This window comes from Ovis aries, chromosome 7 (genome assembly GCF_016772045.2).
Source record: "Ovis aries strain OAR_USU_Benz2616 breed Rambouillet chromosome 7, ARS-UI_Ramb_v3.0, whole genome shotgun sequence".
NCBI classification, from domain to species: domain Eukaryota; kingdom Metazoa; phylum Chordata; class Mammalia; order Artiodactyla; family Bovidae; genus Ovis; species Ovis aries.
This window is the reverse complement of record NC_056060.1, coordinates 42,622,786-42,647,175: the sequence shown is the minus strand read 5'-3', so window position 1 is coordinate 42,647,175 and position 24,390 is coordinate 42,622,786. Positions and strand designations below refer to the sequence as shown.

General features: G+C 39.9%; 1 protein-coding gene across 4 annotated transcripts in view; it reads right to left on the bottom strand.

The window, feature by feature from the left end:
• Window positions 1–24,390, bottom strand: part of FRMD6 (FERM domain containing 6) — a 267,178-nt gene that overhangs the window by 162,169 nt on the left and 80,619 nt on the right. For 2 of the 4 annotated variants that reach the window (XM_027971739.2, XM_060419155.1), the window contains exon 3: window positions 14,293–14,354. The exons of the other annotated variants lie outside the window; for them this stretch is intronic. The gene's annotated coding sequence lies outside the window, so the exon portion shown is untranslated. The remainder of the gene's footprint in view (window positions 1–14,292; window positions 14,355–24,390) is intronic. 4 annotated transcript variants of the gene reach the window in all.

Below are 24,390 nucleotides of genomic sequence, written 5' to 3'. Positions count from 1 at the left end.
CTTCTCTAGGCCTCAGTTTCAACTCATGTAAAATGAAATCACAACAGAAGCTACTTGGCAAGGTTGTTGGCAAGATTAATATCTATAAAACCCAAAGAGTTTCAGGCACACAGTAAACACTATATAAGTGTCATCTATTATTATTTTTACAATTAAATTTTACATATTTTAAATAAATCTTAAATTGTTTCATGAATGTAGATATTGTCTCCCCAAAGAAATAGCAAGGACTGTCACTCTTTTCTATTTTTTTTTCATGTTCTAGCAAACAACTGATTCCTAGTTAGTACTTTGAATGAAGGTATGAATTAAGTAAATAAGTGAAAAAAATGAATGAGTTACTATCCATACCTAATAGGAAGGAGAAGCAGGTGTAAAGATCAGTTTTATATAATTCTGCAAGAGTGAGCCCCAATACACGTGATCTCTTTCATGTACCACATGCCAGTTTGCTTTGTTTCTGTCTTACTGTTACTGGTTTTGCAGGAAGACATAAAGAATCTGGGTTCCATTCCTGGGTCAGAAAGATCTCCTGGAGAAGGAAATGGCAACCAACTCCAGTATTCTTGCCTGGGAAATCCCACAGACAGAGGAGCCTACTGCTGCTGCTGCTGCTAACTTGCTTCAGTCATGTCCAACTCTGTGCCACCCCATAGATGGCAGCCCACCAGGCTCCGCTGACCCTGGGATTCTCAAGGCAAGAACACTGGAGTGGGTTGCCATTGCCTTCTCCAACACCAGCACTGCAGGATCAAGAAAAATGAAAAGAGAACAAAAATCAATCCAATATCAATTCTATATTTATGAGTATTCTTTACTTTTAGGAAGAGTTGGCTTGTAGGAGCCATCTAACCATGACTCTCTGAAAATCATGTTTAATCCTTATGATGGATCAAAAAATAGGAAAACAATACTGTGTAAGCAGGAACTAAAAAACTACAACTCTTGAGTATCTGGCATACATCTTAACACATATTTCTTTTTTAAAAAATAAATACTTCTATTTTACCATCACTTGCCTAATTTTAAAATTAAAAAATTTGTTTCAGATCAATAAGGCCCCTTTGTCACTGTGCTTTTAGAAGGGCATTGGCAGGGAGTTGGTGCAGCATCCCCCAGCTGCCCTGGTAGATAACAGGGTAGAGTTCAGAGGATGTGTTGCTGGGGTGAGTTGGAGAAGGGAACTCAGAGCACGGCCACCACAGCTGCTCTTCCAAACACACACCTGAAGGCAGTCATCAAGGACCAGCATGATATGCCACAATTTTAAACCATTTTGGTTTCTCAGAATAAGTTTACGACATAAACAAATGTTAAGATCCTGCAGCTGTAGCCACTGGTTTCTCCATAATCTCTTGGTTTCTTTTTGAATCTTTATAGCCAAATCATAAGAGTTGGGAAGAGAATTTCTTATAGATTTACTGGCAGTGTGTAATTCAATACTTAATAAAATGAAAATCCTCTGAAAATGTATATAAGTGCCATTATGTTAAGAAGTTGGTGGTTTAGTCACTAAGTCATGTCCAACTGTGACCCCATGGACTGCAGTCTGCCTGGCTTATCTGTCCATGGGATTCTCCAGGCAAGAATACTGGAGCAGGTTGCCATTTCCTTCTCCAGGAGATCTTCCTGACATAGGGATCAAAAAGGCGTCTCCTGCATTGGCCCGTGGATTCTTTATCACTGAACCACCTGGGAAATCCATGTTAAGTTACTACAGTAAAAAAGTGAAAGTGAATAATATGTTGGAATATGAAGATAAAATTTCATCAACTTATCTTTTTACTCCTTTTTATTGTGGGTTCTAAATATGGTCAAGATGAAATGTGTTTATTTTGCCCTGAATCTTCTCATTAGTGGACAGAAGGGACATTTCACGAATATTGTGCAATAGGAATTTCTTGTAAAGCAACCAAGTTCCTTAAGAAGTGCTCTGGAAGGAAAACTTCACATGGTTTTGTTACATTTCTCACCACCATTCCAAACAAAATGCCAGTGCCAAGCTGGACAGGAAGAGGGTTGTGACATTAAATATTACATTCTGTTGAAGGTGAGATGACATATATATTGTGTTTTTCAGACCAAGCACAGCTTCTTAAGCCACTTCCTGTTTGCACATGGATTTCCTGGGGAATCTAGGCCAGGGCATACTGCTGGGATAGCATGGGGTAGAAGAAGGCTCATAGCTTTTGCACAGCCTTTAGAAGAGATGTGAAGTCTAGAGTCATAGAAGGGGTTGGTTGCAATTCCTGAGTTGAAAATGCAGCAAAACTTTAAGGTAATAAGGCAAGAGAGGATGAGATGGTTAGATGGCATCATCAACACACTTGACATGAGTTTGAGCAAACTCCCGGAGACAGTGAAGGACAGGGAAGCCTGGCACGCTGCAGTCCACAGGGTTGCAAAGAGTTGGACACGACTTAGTGACTGAAAAACAATATGTGTACTAAAGTCCGAGATACAATTATTTTCTTGAGTGCTGATCACAGGGCGGATAAGATCATTTAATAGCCCTACTCATCAATGGAATAATCAGTGGTCAATATCTAAGCTATCTTGAAAGACAAGGTCACTGATTTCATCCTGGCCTCTACTGGATTATGACATATCTCGAAAAGAAAACATTGACAGATGAATGAATAAAGAAGATGTAGTATACATATATATGATGGGATACTACTCACTCATAAAAAGAATGAAATTTGCAGCAACATGGATGGATCTAGAGATTATCATCCTAAGTGAGGTCAGACAGAGAAAATACAAATATCATATGACATCACTTGCATGTGGAATCTAAAAATATGATACAAATGAACTTAATTACAAAACAGAAATAGACTCACAGACACTAAGTAAACAAACCTACAGTTACCAAAGGGGAAAACAGTAGGAGAGGGATAAATTAGGAGTTTGGGATTAACAGATACACACTGTTGCGTATATAAAATAAACAACAAGGTCCAACTATACAGCACAGGGAACTATTGGGGTGGCCAAAAGATTCATTCAGGTTTTTCCATGATATTTCACAAAAAAACTCGAATGAACTTTTTGACCAATCCAATATATTCACTATCTTGTAATAATCTATAATGGAAAAGAATATGAAAAAGAATACACATGTATATATATGTGCGTATATGTGTGTATGACTGACTCATTTTGATGCACATCTGAAACTAACACATTGTAAATCAACTATATTTCAATTAAAATAAAGCAAAACAATCCCCCTTATGCTCACCGATGCCCCCGCAAAAAGCCCAAACAGAAAAACTCTAAAGCCACTCTCTCCAGAATATTAGGGAGTCTGACAAGGCATCAGAGAATGACACAGACTTCTGCTTTTATCAGTAGTATAAAATATTCACAAATACTTACTGAGCCCTGAGCTGAATGCCTGGGCTAGACAAATAAATAAGACATAGCTTCTGCTCTAAAGGAGCTTACTATAGTCTACTAAGATAAGGCTTCAAGTCTCAGTGGAACATGCATGGCCAGCTGGGATTTTATATTCATAACAAATAATTTTTTTTTAAGTCTTTCACCTGCGGTTGTTCCAGTAGGTAATTTGTTACTTTATGTCTTTGGGGATGAAATTATTTTCGCACTATGTATAGCTGTCTGGTTCAAGCCTCACACATTTAATGAAAAAATAGAAATCATCCCCAGGGTAGGAGGAGGTATCAGTTACTTTTGCTCAGCTGACTCCTTGAATCCTGGAAACAGTAGCATGTGATATCAAGAATTTGGCAAGTATCGGGAGAAGCGGGAGAAGATCAATTGAGCTTTAACTTAGCATTTCATTGCCTCCTCACAAAATGAACCCAGAAGAGATACAGACACATAAACTTACTGATTTACAGCTTTCACAATATTTTCTCTGTTTCTCTGCAATGTATTTTTCTGCTCTAAGTGTTTCAAATTGTTGCTTAATCTATAAGGATATGCACTGTAAATGCTTCCAAAACATGAGAATTCCTCTAGCTGGGGAATAAAGAGGTGGTTATAAAACTTCCTGGAGAGAATTTTCTTTATTTGTTTAACTCCTGTTCTAAACTGGGTGCAGTTTGATGGTGAGGATGCCTTCCCCATCTGTGTTACTCTGACTCTACTTCAGGACCCAGGGTATGGTAGGTGCACCAAAAATGTTGGCTGAATGAATGCAGGCATGATGGATGGATGCATGTCTGGGTCTTCAAAAAGGAGGTAGTGGGTAAAGATGGGAGAGAGGCTGAGGAGGAAGGACAATCATTTTTACAGTCTGGGTAGTATGGGAGGACGTGTGTGGAGCACAGTGGCAGGTTAAGGGACACTGGAACATTGGTATAGTGGCTGAATGGGAAAGTGTGGTGTCAGAGAGTCTGCAGCCACATTGGGATAGATGTCTGCTTTCCATGGCCCTGTGACAGTCAATTTATCATTTCAACACTTTCTTTTACTTAGTTTTTTAAGGCCACACTAACTCAAGCCTCATAATAGGCTTCCATTTGGCCCCTGTATTAATTTACAGGCATAAAGAAGCCTGCTTTGGGGGCCCACCATGTAAGGATGAGTAGTCTGTGCACTGCACAATTCCAGGGGATGCCCACATGCAGGACAACTGTGGCAGCCCTGAGCTCCATGGTTCTCCCTATATGCATAATGGAATACATTTACACATTTATAAACATGCTGAGAAGTACAGCTTTTTGTGAGGTACTTTTAACTATTTTTTCTCTACTCATTACATATTCTTTAAGATCTAATGAGCTTTCCATCTTCTTCAGCTGTGAGAGTTTCATTGTAAAAACAAATTGCACTTGTGTGCATGCGTACTTGCTTCCACACACTGTAACTCTCAGTGATCATGGGCATCTGCTTTGAACTGTTTCATACTGTGTGGAGTTCTGATGTTGGAATGTTTGGGTTCAAATCCTGGCTCTATCACTTGCTGTGTGATCCTGAGGAGGCTACTTAACTTCTCTATGCCTCAGTTTCTTCACCTATAAAACAGGAGTAATAAGCGCTTCCACCTTGTTGGAATGATGTGATAAATAATTGAACTAATCTCTGTGAAGAACTTAGCACAGTGATTAGAACAGAGGGAGTATACAGAGGCAAAGGCAATTAGGCTGCTAAAATTATTATTGCTAGTACTAGACCATCAGGTTTGGTCTGCTGGGTAGAATTCCTGAGCCCCTACAGCCAGGACTGCCCATCTAGGGCCTGTCCCTTTCCAATGGGCAGGCAGATATATCCAGGCTATTCATTCCTTGAGACTTAACCAGACCATTCCCAGCCGTGGGTAGCTATATCACAAACATACACATACTTTAAGCACACACACCTATCCCCTCTATTCCAGGAGCTGCCAACAACTACATATAACATCAAGATGCTGTTAGGGTTCCTTTCCCTGTCTCTTTTTCCAGTCAATTCCATGGAAACATAATTGTTGGATTTAAGAGGGAAATGAAAAAAAACCAAAAAACAAAAAACAGAGGGAAATGAGAACTGGGAGGCCTCGGACTTGTGTGTGGGTAACAGAACTCTGACAGGTAACAATGAGTTTTGGCAAAGGATGACCACTAGAAAGGAGACAGAAGACAAGTTTCCTTGTCGTTCTTGGTGGTAGTGAGTCTGGACATGTGCCAGATTGTAAATGGGGTGGGGAATACATAAATACGGAGAGTGACATGGAAATTCATGACCAAGTTGGTGGTGGGGGTCTAGGGACAGGTAGACAATCAGAGAGGGGAGCTCCCTAGCAGGTTGAAGACCAGGGTCCAACAATGAATAAGGACGAGGGGATTAGAACACATTGTCTCGTTTACTCATTCATTGACAAACTGTTGCGGAGCATTGACTGTGTGCTTGCATGTGTCTGTTAGAGGCAGAAATCAGGAGAGAACAGGGTCCCTACCGTAAGAGAGCGTATGGTCTAATGTAGACAAAAACCATATTCCCAGTGAGAAATCATACCCTAGAAGTACTGTAAAGCATTATGGAGGTTAGGGCATAGTATGCGGTCTGATAAAGATTTTTTTTTGCAGACAATTTGGTGCAGTAGGATCAGTGTGGTTGGGGTACAACATGGGAGTGAAGAGGGATGAGAGAGGAAAGGTAATTTGGAACAACATCATGAAGATTTTCTTAGAATCAAAGGTTATGTGTTCTTGATTTTGAGGGCACTTGGCAGCACAAAGCTTAAGCATCAGAGGTCAAGGACTGGAATCCAGGGAAGGAAGTTGGGTGGTCAGTTTTAAAAAATGATATAAATATATGAAGAAAACTCAACTGAGAATACTTATTAGAAGGTCCCACCTCCCTTAGGTTTTTTTAAGAGGTGAAGGACTACCCCTGCCTGTAATGGGACATTTTCCAAAGAGACCTGACCATCTTCAGGCCTTCCTGGCACCCCTTTCACTTCAGAGTGAACCATGTGGCAGCCTATATATTTGTTGTGGGTGAGTTTTCATAAAGCTGTAAAGAAAAGGAAACCTATCATTTATTAGCTTCCTGTAGCCACATTCAAATTCCTGAGCCTAGCATTCATGGTCATCCAATCGCTTCCGCCTAAACTCATACCAGTCCCCTACGTGGATCCTCCTTTCCAGCCAAACGAGTCTCAGAACAAGTCCTGCACTTTCCTGCTTCAATGCTTCTGGTCCTGTTCTTCTTTAAAGGCTTAACCTCTCTTACCCTCAGTTTCCTCACCCATGGACTCATTTAGGATATTATGTGGGTCATATGTCTATAAGCACCTAGCACAGAGCCTGGCATGAAAACATTATTCAACAAATGTAAGCAACTGCCAAACTCAAGTTCCAGATCCTCGTCTGCATGTCACAAACTTCAGTACACAAATGTTTTCAGGGCTGGGCATGAGATGAGAGGTGAGAAGGGAAGCAGACTATGAAGGATATGCCCTGCTTAGCAGCAGTGAACATAGAAAGAAACAAGAAAAACTACAAAATGAAAATGAAAATAAACACAAAACCATGCAAGGGATCTCATTTGGCTTAAGCCCATCAATCAAAAGTCCCTTTGACTTTTGCCCCCTCGTGTTGGATTGTAAATATCCCTCCTTATATAATTCTCTTTCATCCACCCTTTGTGAACCTATTTTTCATTTACTTCATATTCTTTATGGTGTCATTGATATTTCAGTATAAAGTTTTTGAGTCTCAAGTTTATTATATTAATTAAGTCAAGCTACATGTATAAACTATCTAGGACATGGCATATAAATGTTCACTTTGTTATTAATAATGATAATAATGATCTTATAAATCTCATAAATTAAGAGACTAAGTCTCTAAGAGCTTCAGGAATCTCTTTCCTGCTTGTTCACTTAGTGAAGAACAAATAATAATGATAACAATGGCTATTACTCATTGAGTAATTAACTATATGGCAGAATCTGCTCTGAGTGCTCCCTATACCTTACCTCATTTCTGCCCACGAGAGCCCTTCAGTTAGGCTCTATTAATATCATACCTATTGTAGAGGTGAAGAAACTGAGGCATCAAAAGATAAGTCCCTAAGCTAAGTTACAGAGTTGGGAAGTGGCGGAGTCAGGATCTGAATCAGTTGGCCTGGCCCCACAGCCCCTGTACTCAACTACTGCACTGTACTCATTCCAGACAATTTCCATGCAACCTGGACGCCATGGTGCATTAACTCCTCTGCAACTTTCCCTACAGTTAGTTGAGTTGCTCCCTCTTCTCTACTCCCATAGCACTTGAATATATCTCCCCTATAGCAAAGATCGCCGTAAACCTTCATTTTTTATGTATGTGCTTAACTGTATGTGAGTTTTTCAAGGAAGAGTCTGTAAATTACTCATCATTATACACTTAGCATAGGGCTTGGCACATATTTGACGGGTGAAAATGTGTGTTAAAATGTAATCAAACTGACAGGACCTCAGTTAAATTTGATGTTCATGATGATGGTGGCTATGAGAGACAGAACATGGATGAATGGAAATTTCAAATGATAAGAACCACAGTGCTAGGCTATTGGCAGTTTATACTCTGGGTTTTATAATAATCACTGTTGTTATTCTTTTCTGGGTTGAAGAAGCCAAAATTACTCTTAAGGTGTCTCATTTAATCAGAGGCCTCAGTTTGTTTTTTTTTTAGCTACATGCCTTTCTACCCCATCCCTTCATGGAAGTATCAGTTCACAGCAGATGGGACTGCCCTGTGAAAGCCACAAAAGAAAGAAAGGATGTGCTGAAACCTATGCCACTTAGTGACAATGATTATCATTTCACCAGAGGTTATACAAACCAGCCAAGAAAATGATTACAGGAGGCTCAGCTCTACCCCAATATGGGCCAAGTATCTATATTTTATTCTAAGAATGCCTTCTGAGGTGGTTTACATTTTATAATCCTTCCCCTTCCATTATTTTGCTTGATTCTTACAACAGCTCACAGGATTAGGCAGGAGAAGCTCAGGAAAAGGAGGGACTTGCCTCATGCATATGGCCAATGAAAGGTGAAATCAGGACCAGGCCTTATTTTCCATACGATATTTACACAACATGCCAGACAAGAAGGTCAGAGTAATTAATTTGCTTTGGAGAGGTTCCTGCCCACAGTGTGCCCAGATCTGGACTGTGAAGACAGGGAGGTTTTTACACATGATGGAAGAGGAAACCCCAAGGACTAGGCCAAGGGACAACATGCTGAGGTCAAAGAAAAGATGGAGGACATGAGCTCAGGGCTAGAAGGACATTCTCGGTGATGCTTACTCTTATGGAGACCACAAAACCTCTGTCACAGAAGGAGGTCATATATTGAATTTTATAGGATCAAAAAATTTTTGAACGCTTTCTACATCAAAAACAGAGATGAGATAGGCATGTGTGAGGCTAGAAGACAGAGGAATTTTCAGTTGACATGAATTCCCTTGGCAAACTATGTTAATGTTCTGGTTGTGATTTTAAAGACCTCTTCTCTGCGATGTCACTAGGAGACGCATCTGGTGCCTTGTGCCTCTGAACCCCATCCTGGCACCCCATGCTCGCCTATACTGGGTTTTCTGTCCACACTATGGGAAGGAGGAGAAATCCTGAAGCAGGAAATGATTAGAATGCCTTCTTCAGTGTTGGCGTGTAAGCTTGCTTTGTGCTTCTTCCTGCTTTGTCCCTCTGGTTCCTGCAGACTATGTGGGCCCTCATCTTGGATACTCTTCCCATGGACCATTCTCCTGGGTCTTGGGTGCCAGGCTTGCTCGGACCTTTGGCTCATTCTGACTCCCCTTGGTCTCCAGTCTGTGGGCTATTCCTCTCCCCACTGCTGACCACAGGGCTCAAGCTGGACTTGCTCTGGCTCCTGACTACACCCACTTGCTGCCAGCTGCCCAGAGCTGACAGAGGTCTCCAGTGGACATCTACTTTCTTACAGAATGTGGGGGCGGACCAGACCAAACTGCCTGAAATAAAGTGGCATTTGCTCCATCTGAGAATACATACTGATAGTCCATGTTCACAAAGATACATTCATGTTCCTGAGCTTTCGCTGGGTATGATAGAGAGATGGAGAGAGAGACGGAAAGTTAGTTCTTGGCATCTGCAAATGAAATATGAGGCAGAGTCCTAGCAGAAGGCACTGCAGTTTGGGCAGCTGTTTCCTATTAAAAAATCATGAGAAAGCTCTGTATTCCTGCCATTGTGTTGAAGAAGGAAAGCAAATCCCTTAGCGTTTCCCAAAGAAAACATTTTTGTGACCTAAAGTTCTGTAAAATCTTTTAAGTTCTGTAAATCTGGTAAACGTGGGAACAGTTTGGTAGGTACCCTGCAAGTCCCCGGAGGACACTTTCTTACAGCCCTCACCTCAGGAGGCCCCGGAAGGGGAAGCGAAATTCCACTCCCTTCTGCTAGGGAGCACCTGTGGGGGAAGTGAAAGCCACCCCAACCGAGGTAATGCAAAAAAGTCCTGATGCTCAAGGAGTGCAGATAAAGCCACCTTTATAGTCACAGCCTGTCTTTCAAAAAAAATTATCTCATTAGGTAAGGTAGAATCACATATTGGCTTTAATTCTTTTCCTCCAAATTTTTAGACTGTCTCTGGACACTAAAATTAAAATGTAAGCCATATTTTAAAATTAAAATAATAAATCTTCTTAAAATTACAATTTAAACAATTCTCAGCAATGAAGTAGGACTCATAAACCTGTTCCTGGTAGCCATTTTGGGTCACTGATGAGGCATTACTTCTCTAGGCATAAAGAAGTTATTTTTATATGCACTGTACCATGATGAAAAAAATCCAAATTGGTCTTACATAAAAGAATAGGTTTACATTTTATTTTAGTAATACAAAATGCATATAGATCTAAAAAGGGAGGCCTTTTTTTCTAGGGTATTTTTAAAGGCTCTGTGAATATTTATATTCTACTTCTGCATATACTCTGTTCTATGCTTGGAATACTTTGGGCAATAAACTCCAGGGCAGGTCCAGAAGTGGGAACTCCATAGTTGCTGTGGTGAGGGAGAGCTTGTTGCACCTTTCAGTCTGAAAAGTGAAGGTTGAAGGCATAGAAGATTGCTGTTTACAAAATTATAAAGAACAGGGCAGGGTGAACACAGCATGGACCTTCCCCAAAGATTAGTCAAAGGTAGCTTTTGCATAAAAGAAAAAATCATGAGTTCACACGGTGGGTAGTAATTCTGCTACCCATTGGAACAAGAGATGTTCCCATTAGAAAAAAACAAGTTGAAGGGAATATGAATTTAACAATAACTAAGTATTGTGGGATTCTGGGAGTGCCTCATAGAAAGCAAACTTATCTTCCCCTATCTCTCAACCAACTGTCCTGCGTAGTCATTTTAGAATCAGGCTACTTAGCTAGAGAAACAGCCAGGCCTGTGGTCTGATCCACATATGGCAATTCTTTGATTCTTTTATGAGAATGATGGTCTTGGTAAGTGGTCATCTGCCCTCCTCCTTGCCTCCTGTAAAGTAAGGGCTCCATACTGCTGAATTTAATAACTTGAGTATAAAAAACAGGAGACATGGGGACCGTCTTTATTACTGTAACTTGAATACAAAGACCAGCACGAGGTTTGCTCAGCAGCAGCATGCTGGGAATTTAACACACCGCCAGAATTTCGTTATCCCAGTTTGTGATGCCAAATGTACAATTCCATCCTACGGCCTCGCTGAGATCTGGCTCCTTCCGACATTTCCTTTTTTTGTGAAGTATTTGAGGAGAGTAGCAAATCAATGAGGAAGGAGAGTATTCCTGGAATATCTATGTCACCTCAAAACATTTCCTCTTTCCCTTTTCACCTTACCTCCTCCCACTCTCTCCCTCACTTCATATGGGCAGAAGGGGTGATAAAAGGCACGGCAGGGCATCAGCAGGAAATAATTCTTAGAGGTGGCCCCCTCTAAATATCAACACAAGATCACCTCATTGGCCTGGAACACCTGCTTTTCTTATAGCGAGTGACTAGTTCCAGGCCCAGCAAGGGTACGTGAGAATGTCAACTGGGAACCCAGAGGGGTTAACCCATAACCCATTGCTGTGCTCCTTGGTCTGTCCTGGCTAGAAGGCTCAGAACTAATCTGTCCACAGAACTAATCTTCAGAAACCAAAGAGGAAAACAACCTCAATTGTAAATCCCAGCTGTGCCTATAATAAAATAAGGGCTAGCATCTAGTAGATCCCCTTTTCCTTAGACAATTATTTGTGTGCGTGTGGAAGGGACAGGATTGGTTAAGGACAAATCATATAACTTAAGCATATGAAGAAAATGAGTCCCCTTTCTCTCTTCAAAAATTTGCTATTAAATTAAAATGGTCTGTAAGCTTTTGACTCTTCAAGTGTGTATTGAAATGGAACAAAAGGACTCCTTTGAGGAGACAGCATTAAGCTGAGTTGATGGAAAGTAAAAACTCTTTAAAATGAAAGCCTTCCCTTTAAGGACTTTGTGTTCCAAATTCAACTACATTCTCTTCTCAGTCACCTTAGGCATTTGTTTTTAATAAGTCTTTACAAAGTCAACAGTTCAACAAAGGACCTCAGAACCATGCTTCTGACCAGAAAAATAAGTACTGATTCCAGATGTTTCTCATTTCTCCATGTCACTAATTCAAACTCAGAAGTCTCTTGTTTATTGGACATGTATATAAGCTTAATGCTTTACATAACCTCTCTTCTAAGAATCTCCTCTCCTATCTCTGCATCCTTTCTCTTGCCAAAGCCATCTATTTCTCATAGATGGAACTGAATCCTGCTAGCATATCCTATAGTCTAAGAAATATTTAAACTTATGCCAAAATGAGATTTCATAATGATTTCATTATGTGATTTCATAATCATATATAACTTTTATCTATTTCTATTAGCATTTAATGAAAGGTTAGGGAAATTCTCTTCTCCAGAAATCCTTAAAAATTGGATACATGCTTTGCTTTGTACGTTGAATAGAGGCTGGGAGGTAAATCACCTTTCAAGGTGTTCTTTAGGTCTTTTGACCTTCTGCTGCCTGCACATGAACTTTTGTATTCTGCTCCAAAGGGCAAAACTAATATCAGGCACTATTCCATGATCTCCTAGCCATACAGGTGGGCTGTGAATGACGATTTCCACACTTAACTCGTGTCCTTAATTCTACCTGGTGCCATGCTAGAATCCCAGCACTGGCCAAGGGACTAGAAGAGCAGAGAGCAAGGAGCTGACAATAACAACAACAAATCTGCATGGAAAATATAATGTACTTGTGGTAGAATCACGCAAGGGAGATACACTTTGTCTCTCTCTGATGTGCTTGTTTTTAATAGGATGAAGTCTAAAGTGACATTTTTTTGCATGAAAATTTTGAACTATAATTCTGTGAATAAAATGATCTTTAATCATGGCTAAATATTTATTGAGTCAGGCACTGTGCTAAGTGCTCCTGAATTACCTCCATTATTTCTTACAATACTAACAAGTAGATTATATTATTTCCACTTTACAAATGAGGGAACTGAGTTTTAGAGACTCTGCTGCCTACTTGCTAAAGAAATATGCATGGCATAGAGAATAAATCACATATATATTTGCAAATGAGGGGTATCTCCAGCAAAGGTATTATAGGGGGCAGCATTTAGCAGTTATTTCAGAATGACAGCATCCTCATGCACGTTCATTTTAGATTTAGCAGATAATTCATAAGTATTGCCAGTTACATGCTAACTAGTGGCTCAGTCATATCTGACTCTTTGTGACCCCATGGACTGTAGCCTGCCAGGCTTCTGTGTCCATGGAATTCTCCAAGCACGAATATTGGAGTGGGTTGCCATTTCCTTCTCCAGGGGATCTTCCCAACCCAGGGATTGAACCCAGGTCACCTGCATTGTAAGCAGATGCTTTACCATCTGAGCCACCAGGTGGCTCAAGTATTCCCAGGGTTACATCAAATTATAGTAAGGCTGGACATGAAATGGCTGCTGGAGAGCTATCTAGACTGGCCACTGGAATTGGAGATAATGGATAGTGTATAGACCTCAAACATATTTTAAATACAAAAAAACATGAGCTCCCTTTGAAAACGCAATCCTTTGCAAATGACTCTTGAGGTAACAATTCAAAGCTTTCACCCCACAGAAAAATAACAACTTCCCTTATAGACAGCATGTCTCATGGATACCAAGTATTAAGGCAACCATCTTAGAAGACAGGCACCTGTTTATAACTGTGCCTTCTGTAACTTACAGAAGCTTTCCTCAAAGCTAAACAAGGGTTTACATCAGTTAATTAGTTGACAACGTCTACTGAATGCTTAGTTTTGATGGAGTCCCATGTTAGATAGCATTTACATGGTCATAAAGACAGTGTGTTTGTAATGCAGTACGATTCTATGAAGCCAATTTTGGTTGCTAAATGAGGAATGATAAACCTGCAGGAAGGAAGAAAAGACAGAGGAGGAAAGAAAGGAAGAAGAGATATCAAATCCACCAAATTCCATCAATCCAGAGGATTTCTGTTCCTTTGGTCCATGAAGCCTGTCTTGGACAGTGGTTCTCAAACTCACGTGTACATCAGAATCACCTCGCAGGTTTGTTAAAGGCACAAGAAAGGGCCTGAGAGTTCGCACATCTAACAAGTTTCCCAGGTGCTGCTGATACTGAATGTTGGTCTAGAGACCACACTTTAGAACCACTGCTCTAAAATGATTGGGGGTCCTGGTGGATCTTTCCCAGTTTACATTCTAGATATTTGTCCAAGGCTGACACCATCACTGGATTTCCTAAACCTGAGTTCTTTTGAAATATGTTACAGGTTCACACTTAGTACTTCTTACCTGATGAAATTTAATGTTTCCAACCAGAAGAAGCTTCATGAGAAAAGAAATGGATGGAAAGGCTGTTGAGAGAAGGATAAGAGGCAATCAAGAGAGGAATATAAATTACTCTATCATTATAATTAATATTCACTGTGGACTGAGTAAATGAGATTATCCCAAGGATAAATGAATTATATTTTCTACCTCGCTTTTTATTAGCAACTTAAATTTGCTGATGAAGAAGACGCAACTGGATCAACATAGTGGCTAGCACAAAAGGAAATTAGATGATTTAGCAATAAATTTTACTGAATAGAAAGTGACAATATCAAAGTTACAACTAACATTCTGAAAAACATTAATTAATGTTTATTTTGACTTAAGTACTGTTTGTCCAAGTGGAGGTGCTTATTTTAGTAACCAAAGTATTACAATTTTTTTTTTGCATCCCCAAACCTGCTTCCTAGTGCAATGATATGATCTATTTATTTGATGATTTATTTCTTTTTCTAGATTTCAAATAATATGGATAAATAATAAGAACTGCAAAGAAATGTCTGAGAGGCACATGTGCATGGTGCTTGTGAGTCTAAGGAAAATGGAGGCTGGGATTTTTTAGTAAAAGCACTTTTAAAGTATTTTATCATTATTTACAAGTAAGGGAGAGAATACAATTTCTTTTTTTGGCCAGGGAGTCAGTTCTCATCAGGGTTGGTCTCTTCACCTTTTCCTTTGTAATCCCCATCATATCAAATTCAAGGAACTTAGGGATCCACAGGGGATCTACACTTCTTCCAGCTTCTTCGCTTTTAGATAGTTTTGGTCAATTCAAACCAAATGCTAGGCTCACTCTCAGATACATTCACAGGCCTCCTGGCACACATGTGTACCTGATCTGGCTTTGTAGCCTGCTCTTGGCAGTATAGAGATAACTTTGATGTCTAGAACACTGCACACAGTGGCTTGCAGTACGTGCTGTATCTCAGCCACCCCATCCTCCTTCCATGAGGATACAAAGGGAGTTCAATGCTAGCTCCACTTCTCCCCCCACCACACCCATTTCTGGATTAAGGCTGATTACAGCTCATGCCTCTGCTCCACAAAGTCACTCTAAAATGGCCCAGAGTTCTGACTTGTGAAGGTGGAATATGAGTTTGGCCTTCTTTAATTGAGCCTACCATTCTCTGACTGCCTAAACTGAGAGGCTTCCTACAGATAAGAGCTGGCTCAGAAAATTTTACACTTAAAGTTGCACTTGTAAAAGATGGGGTCACCTCCATTGGACTAAATACATCCTACAATACTATTATTCTAGAAGAGCCATGGTGAATTCACACCTATTTTACAGAGCGCTTTCTTTTAAAAAACTTACGGCAAGTCAGCTCAGCAGGGCAAGGTGCCCACAGATTTGAACTTGTTAGCCTGCCTAGGCTAGAAATTCAGGAACTTCAAGACACTAAGCTCGTTTCTAGTATTGTGCGTCAGCAAAGACTATTCTCTTTTTCCCTTAATGAAAAAAGTATCAGCTGCAAACATTTATTGAGCTTTCAGGTTGGCACAAAAGAAGTATTAGATGTGATTTTTGCCCTGAAAGTGTTTACAATGAAGTTTAAATGAGAGAATTAAGTCTGCACATGTGAAATCAGAAACAATGAAAGAATGCCTAGCATTAAACATGAACTGTGCAGTGCAGACAGTACAGATGTATGATGTCAGAGGGCTGGGAAGAGCTTTAGGAAACAAGTGAATAGGTAAAGATTAAAGGATGCATATGATTTGTATAAAAAGATGGGTGGTCTTTCTCTGTGTTTTATTTATAATGCAAAAGTTTACACAATTTAATACCACTCACTAAATCTCATTGCAAGGGTCTGGAAGTCTCAAACTGGAAACCAGTGGGCCAAAGGACTTTTTCCTTCTACCAACATTTGGAATGTTTTAAAACAAATTTGTATTAGCTGTCAACATTAAGTTGAAAGATTTTACATTGAAATGTATAATTTCTGTTTTCTCTTAAACAAAGTGGAGAGTCTACCAAAACCCAGCCCACATTTCTAAATGGTAACAGTGAACTCCAGTACTCTTGCCTGGAAAATCCCATGGATGGAGGAGCCTGGTAGGCTGCAGTTCATGGGGTTGCTAACAGTCAGACATGACTGAGCGACTTCACTTTCGCTTTTCACTTTCATGCATTGGAGACGGAAATGGCAACCCACTCCAGTGTTCTTGCCTGGAGAATCCCAGGGACGGGGGAGCCTGGTGGGCTGCTGTTTATGGGGTTGCACAGAGTCGGACACGACTGAAGCGACTTAGCAGCAGCAGCAGCAGCAACAATGAACTAGAGTTGAGTAAAATCCACCCCCATTACCTGGAACACTAGCTCTCCAGTCTCCACAGCACATACCAATCCCTAAGCTTCCACCACTTCACCTGCTTCACTTTTGAGTATGACCTGCATGCGTGTTAATTCATTTCAGTCATGTATCGGACTCTTTGGGACCCTATGGACTGTAGTCAACCAGGCTCCTCTGTCCATGGGACTCTCCAGGCAAGAATACTGGAGTGGGTTGCCATTTCCTCCTCCAGGGGATCTTCCCACCCAGGGATCATTGGCAAACAGGTTCTTTACTACTAGCGCCACCTGGGAATATCACCTACTTGGACCCTGTGGGCAGCTGAGCTCACAAACCCTGCTATATGTTAGCAGGGCCTCCTGCGTGGGGTGGGGTGGAGGAGGCTGTCGCAAATGTTCCACTCCAACCAATTCAATCAAAATGACAAGTGATCCTGTCCTCTCAGCCTAAAAAGGGAAAGTGACTTTCACACAGAAGGATATTTTATAAAATATTATGCTCAGTCTACAGAGGAAAATATCATGGACAACACATACAGAGAGTTGAGCTTTGATTTTTCAAGTGCACTGGCAATTGCCACTCAAAATGCACATTCTACAGTGGGGGTTTGGGGGCTCTGTTTGCACAGGAAGGATGGGTGCTTTATTAACTCTTTCAGTTCACTTAGTGTAGGAAGACCCATGTGAGCAAATTTTATTATGAAAATTTGGAGTGGTATAGCAGATAAATTGGATTATACGTTTTTTTCAGAAAATTTACTATTTTTTTAAAGATTTGTTCATATATATTTGAAATCTAGTCAAATCTATATGTAAAGTAGCCTTGCATGTCCTAGAAAGTGGGGCCCTTCTGAGTGAATATTTACTGTGGACAATCAGTTCCTTAGTGTATGACTGAGGAAAAGTATGGAGCATCCAAATGCTCAGCAGGTCAGATTTGGAACTAGTTTCACGCTGGTGTTGGAACAGTCATTCATTTGTTCATTAGGCCATCCTAAATGTATTTATTTGGCCCAGTGGGACTTGTCTCAGCCCTTCTATTAATCAGCTCTATGAACTTGGGCAGATCCCTTAATCTCGGCTGGTTTTGGTTCTTCAAATGAGGACATCATATTAAACGATCTTGAAGTTCCCTAAAGACGAAACATGCCAATTTTTCACCTGAGGTGCCTAGAATAAAAGGAGAATAATTTGTTCTGAGTTCACGGTTGACCTGCAGTGCTTTGACTTTGAACACCTCTGTCCATCGTGGTCAGTGTGCAGCAGGCGGTAGGGCTGATTGATGCTCAACTTGCAGCCACTAGGAAGACTACTCTGGTTTTCCACATTCAATTTCCATTTTCCTTCTGTTTGGCCCTATAATCCACTGATAGATTACCAGGGGTTTCTGGTTGTGAAATACTTTGTCATCTCTCAAATTAAAAGTACAACTCATGTACATTTCTATACGCTTCTCCCTCATACTCCTTCCTTATGGCCATTTTCTCTTCAATAAAATCATATAAAGCTTCATTTGGTGATCCATTCACATTGTATGAACTTCAAAATTTATAAGAGCATATGGAGTACACAGTAAAATATGACTACTCAAGCCTCAGACACGATGATACAAACTATGGCAGAAAATGAAGAGGAACTGAAGTGTCTGTTGACCTTGAAGAGGGTGAAAGAGGAGAGTGAAAAAGCTGGCTTAACATTCAACATTCAAAAAATGAAGATTGTGGCATCCAGTCTCATCACTTCATGCAAATTCTGGATTCAGTTGGATATATCCTTGGCTTTCTCCCTTGCCTTTTTTCTTCTCTTCTTTTCTCAGCTATTTGTAAAGCCTTCTCATACAACCACTTTGCTTTCTTGTATTTCTTTTTCTTTGGGATGGTTTTAGTCACTGCCTCCTATACGATGTTATGAATCTCTGTCCATAGTTCTTCAGGCACTTTTTCTGTTGGATCAAATCTGTTGAATCTATTCGTTACTTCCACTGTATAATCACAAGGAATTTGATTTAGGTCATAAAGGCTATAACAGCGTGAAAGTTCATAAAGGTCATAACAGCCTGAAAGAATGAGTGGTTTTCCCTACTTTCTTCAATTTAAGCCTGAATTTTCCAATAAGGAGCTCATGATCTGAGCCACATTCAGCTCCAGGTCTTGTTTTTGCTGGCTGTATAGAGTTTTTCCATCTTCAGCTGCAAAGAATATAATCAATCTGATTTTGGTATTGACCATCTGGTTATGTCCAAGTATAGAATCATCCCTTGTGTTGTTGGAAGAGGTTGTTTTCTATGACCAGTGTGTTCTCTTGACAAAACTCTGTTAGCCTTTGTCCTGCTTCATTTTTTACTCCAACTCCAAACTTGCCTGTTACTCCAGGTATCTCATGACTTCCTACTTTTGCACTTCAGTCTCCTATGATGAAAAGGACATCTTTTTTTGGTGTTAGTTCTAAAAAGTCTTCTTGGTCTTCATAGTACCTTTCAACTTCAGTTTCTTCAGCATTACTTACTGGGGCATAGACTCGGATTCCTATGATGTTGAATGGTTTGTCTTGGAAACAAACTGAGATCATTTTGTTGTTTTTGAGATTGCACTCGATTTTTTACTCTTTTCCAGCCAAATTGATGTGATAAATCTGATAATGTCTATTTAATTTTAACTTGCATTTTCTTATAAGTGAATATGGCATATTTAAAAGACCATCAATTCACATTCATTTGTTCTATTTGGTCTATATCAGATTACTGTTTCTTTGGCTTTTCCCAGGTGATGCAGTGGTAAGGAATCTGCCTGCCAATGCAGGAGATGTGGGTTCAATCCCTGGGTCAGGAAGGTCCCCTGGAGGAGGAAATGGCAACCACTCTATATTCTTGTGTGGAAAATCTCAAGGGCAGAGAAGTCAGGTGGGCTACAGTCCATGGGGTCGCAAAGAGTTGGACATAACTGAGCGACTGAGCACATTCTTTCTTTCCTTTCTATTTACAGGAGTCCCTTCCATATTACAGAAATTAGCCCTTTTACTTCACAGAGTGTAGCAAATATTTTTCCTGGCTTGCTTTTGCATTTTAACATTGTTTTAACATTCACTTAGGTAGAAAGTTTTATTTTTGAGTGGTTGAATTTACTGACTTTTTCTTTTATGACTTCTTTTTATTGTTTTGGTGTTTTGAGGGGAGGGGCAATATTTTTACCCTTCAAGAATCTTTATGCAAAAAGTCCTTTTCATATTTTCTTCCAGCACATTTATGGTTTCACCTTTCGCCCTGAAATTTTTGGATCCATTTGGAATTATTTCGGTATACTATTCTCCTCCTCTATTTCCCTTCTCATTTTTTAAACCTTAGGCGAGTCACCAGGCAATTGTAACAGGCTAGGCAAAGCCCTTCCCTACCTGGCAGGCTTCTCGCTTCTTGAGACTCTCAAACAAAGAACGAGCTACTCTGAGCTTGGTTTGAAAGGCGATGAGGGACGTGGAAACCAGAAGCAACTGAAATTAGGAAGGGAATAGTGCCAGGAATCTCCAAGTAGTTCTTCGCAGAAACATTCACAGTTGTTGGTTTAAAATGTGAGGGTAAAATATCTGGATTTCTGGGCTTATTCTTCAAGCTCTATTGCTTATCCAATAACCAGAAGACTTGATGATAAAGTCAGTTTGGCAAATACTAGAGACTGTCCAGACCAACAAGTACCTAACAAAGAGAATTTAATTGTGACCCTTAGAAAGACATAAATTTTGCACTGTAATCCAGAATCCACTTTGATATCTATACATGAAAATAAAATTAGAGTTACATGTAACAGTATTCACATCTATTACATGCATTCTGGCATTTTCTACCTTATTATGTTCCATGCCATTCCATCCTATTTTGTTTCTCTTTTTAAAACTATTGATCAAAACACGCTAAACAAATTAGTCACACTTTGACCTTTAGTATGAAGAATATAGGCTAAAGGAGAATGAACATTCACCTTCTCTGACATAAATTTAGGTATGTAAACATCATACATTATTCCCTCATAATTCATGTAAATAGGTTTATAAATGTCATATATTTTTGGCTACATTTAAAAGGAATACAGTGTATTTGGGAGCACTTCAATTGTACAATCCAAATAATAATTTAAAATAAGTTAAAACTCAGAACCTATGAAAAACATAAAATCCAGCATGCAGCCTGATGGCCCTGGGCACCTCGGGAAGAAATCAGAATAAACACTGGTTTTGCACCATCAGGAAAAAAAAAAAAAAAAAAAGAAAAACATAAAATCCGTATATGATTAACTCACAGCGGTAGCTGTTATAACTTAGGAATGAGTGATTTTCAGACCAACTGGATGACAAATAAATTCAACCAACTAGAACTCAACAATATTTCCATCATTTGATGATCACAAGTCATTGTTCATACATGGAACTAAAACTCAGGAACTAAACTTTTAACAGTAAAGGAGATCAACTGAAAAGTTGATTTTTCCTGGTTGCTGTTTAAACATAAGCTAAGATTTTGCTTATTTTGAAAAAGTCTGTCATAAAAGAGAATAAGATCTAGAAAAAAATCAATCACATTAGATGTAATACTAACATGGGCCTTGCTCATGACTTCCATATAAGGCCTCACTACTTCCAGAGCTGCTGCTACTTCCGAGGTGTCTCTCCCTTCACTGTGAACATATGGGGTTGGGCTAGGACTGCAGGGTGCCCTCCTGCCATGACACTCTCTGGTTCTTGGTGATTTGCCCAAATGAAACAAGGACAACCATCCCACAAAGATCCCTACCACCACTATCAAGAAAATCTGCCCATTTCTGAAGACAAAAAGCAAGAAAGACTGTTTCTAAGTATCTAAAAATAAACCTCAAACTTTCCTTGAGCAGGAAGCCTATCAGAGTATCCCTCACCTCACACCATCCGTTTTGGAACCTAGTGGGCTAATACTATCCAGCACCACCTGGAAACCTAATAAGAGCTCAACTACAGCTGTCCTCCAGTTGATTACAGTGGTGTTTGGCAAGTTCATACCAAATACAACCACTTCTGGTGAAGAAGTCATTTCAGTTTGGGAAAAATGAGTAATTTGGCCATTTAACTTGCATTGTTCTGAAAGTTGCCAGACTTGTCCTGCTAGGCATTAGTGTCAGAAACTTTCATTTCCCTTGGCTCCATCTCCTCTCTCCGTGTGCAGAGCAGAGCAGAGGGAGGAGGCCCCACAACAGTGTCATCCAAGAAGCCAAAGCAAGGTCTGGGTTTTGAATGAATGATGACTTTTGAATTATAAAAGCTTTTCCATGGAAACTTTCACTCAAGACTTTTACTGACTTTACAAACAGGAATGAATCCAAGCTGGGGAATACACCATCAAGAAGTTCAGTGACGAGAACAGGTCTGGGATTATTCTTCTTATGAAAGATAACTTCCCTGTGTTTCTTATTCTCTACAAACCTGACTCAGAGGGGACATAGACACATATCTTCCCCTATATTCTTAATTTGAAGACTATTACACATGCTGATTGTTTCTGTAAATGATGTGGTACCTGATTTTAGCAAATACAAGCTCCTACATGTAAGTGAAGTCACTCTGTAACTAGGAGGTAAACTGCTTATTTAAACATTTGCTTTCTCTTATGCTTGGAAGAAGGCTAGTGACCTGGGGCCTTTTAAAAAGGACCCTTGACCCTTCTCTCTAAGGCTGTTGTTCTGCTCTTTAGAGTAAGGTTGTTAATTACACCCTTTAAACCACCTATTATTCTGAGCTGCTGTAGTCCATAATCTCTCTGTCAGAGTTGTCCTCAGTCAGCTCTGCTCAGACCCTAGAGCTCCATGCTCAAAATGGAGACTGCTTAATATCCCTGGGTTCCTGCAGGTCACTCGATTTTACCTCCTCTCTTTTCAAAGGAGCCAATTTCTTTTTTATTTCATCATTTGAAAACCATAAGAAAGAGATTTTTGTCTAAAACAAGGTTATACAGGTTTCTTCCCAAATTCATTATTGTAGAGAGGAAATTGAGGACCTGAGACAAACTCGATTCATGTAGTGCCTCAAAGATCAAAGACACGAAGTCTATGCAGGTTTAGGAATGTAAATGTTTAAAAGTGATGGCAAACATGAATATGGTGCAGAGACTCAATAAAATAGAGTGTAAACCTTGAACGTGACCAAATACGGCTTGTAAAGAAATGAGGGCCTTTCTGTGGAGTGTGAGGTAATATTGAGTATGTAGTACAAATAGTTACCAGAGCTATAATAATGCAATTGGTACATAGGGACATTCCAAGGAGAAATTTTCTGAAATCAAAAGTTTAAAAATCAGTTATGAAACAGTGGTTTTCAAGAGATATAGGGAATTAGAACCTAGAAAGTTTATGACTTGTAATTGTAAGTTATTTGTCTTATAGGAATCCTGAAAATCGAGCTCTTTTAAAACACCTCTAAGTGTACTTTAATAATAATAATTTAGTAATACTTTAATATTGGTGAGCAAGCCTAGACTTTCCCAAACTTGATTTATCAAGCATTTCCAATGGTTGTCAGTATTACAGACCTTCATCTTCCTCATCACCAAATGTTACTGAGATACATTTTTAATCAAAGTTGTATTGCAATCACTGTAGCTTTTTTCCCTTCTATGACTCTAGCTGTTGACTATTATTATTTACACAAATGAAATGATTTTTTAAAATATTAAAACATACCTAAATTTCTTTGACATGTTGAGAGGTAGGATGTTTGACTCCACCCCTTGAGTCTGGGCTGTAAGCAATTATCCCACGACTATGGAATAGATGTTTCACAAGGCTGCCTTGGAAAAGACCATGCAGTTTCCTCCTGTTGCTCCTGGTATACTCACTCTTGAAGAGCTCACTCTTGGAGAGCTCACCACCATGCTGGAAGTCTGGCTATTGTGAGACTGTCATGCTGGAGGGACTACTTGTTGGCACCTCAATCAGCAGCCCTATTGAGCTCCCAGCCTGCAGTCTTCCAGCCCACAGTCAGCATCAACACATCAACCAGATGTGTCAGAAAGAAGCCTCAGGATCATTTCAGCCTGTAGTCATTGAGTCCAGATCCTGAGTCTCCCAGGCTGGGGTCCCGGACATTGTGGAAAGAGACCTGCTGTGTCCTATATGAATTCTGATCCATGGGATCTGAGAGAGCAATGCATGGTTGTTTTGCGCCGCCGAGTTTTGGGGTTGTTTGTGATGTAGCAATAGTATCTAGACAATTCATAATGACTATAATGTATGTTGTGTTTCTTAATCCTTTGTGTTTCATTCAATTCAGGCTATAAAATCTTATGCTGGAGAAAACCTGTAGTGACTCCAGTCTCTGTAGTATGCTTTCCCAATCCAGCGTGATTTAGCCACTACAGATAAATTGCATTTTGGTTGGGGGGAAAGAAGGAAAATGATCGGATGATCTTTTCTAAGACATAAAATGGAGAAGCTTCAACTAGGCTAACACTTCGGGGCGGGAGGGGGGGTGTCTCACACCACGCACAGCTGACTTACATTCCTACTGATTCTGAACTACTTTGGAACCAGGGTTTTAATGAAATTATGTCTCCAGAGTGTATATACCTAGACCACCTTGAAGATCCCATGTGGCCATCCTTCTTTATCTGATAAATGACATCATGCATGAGTCCTGGCCTGGATGAGACCTAGATTCAACCTCCTGACCTATTCCATAAGTCCTCAGATCCAGACAATCCCTGTTTAATACTTACAGTCTGATCAAGAAAGCAAGATATTCATTTTTAGATC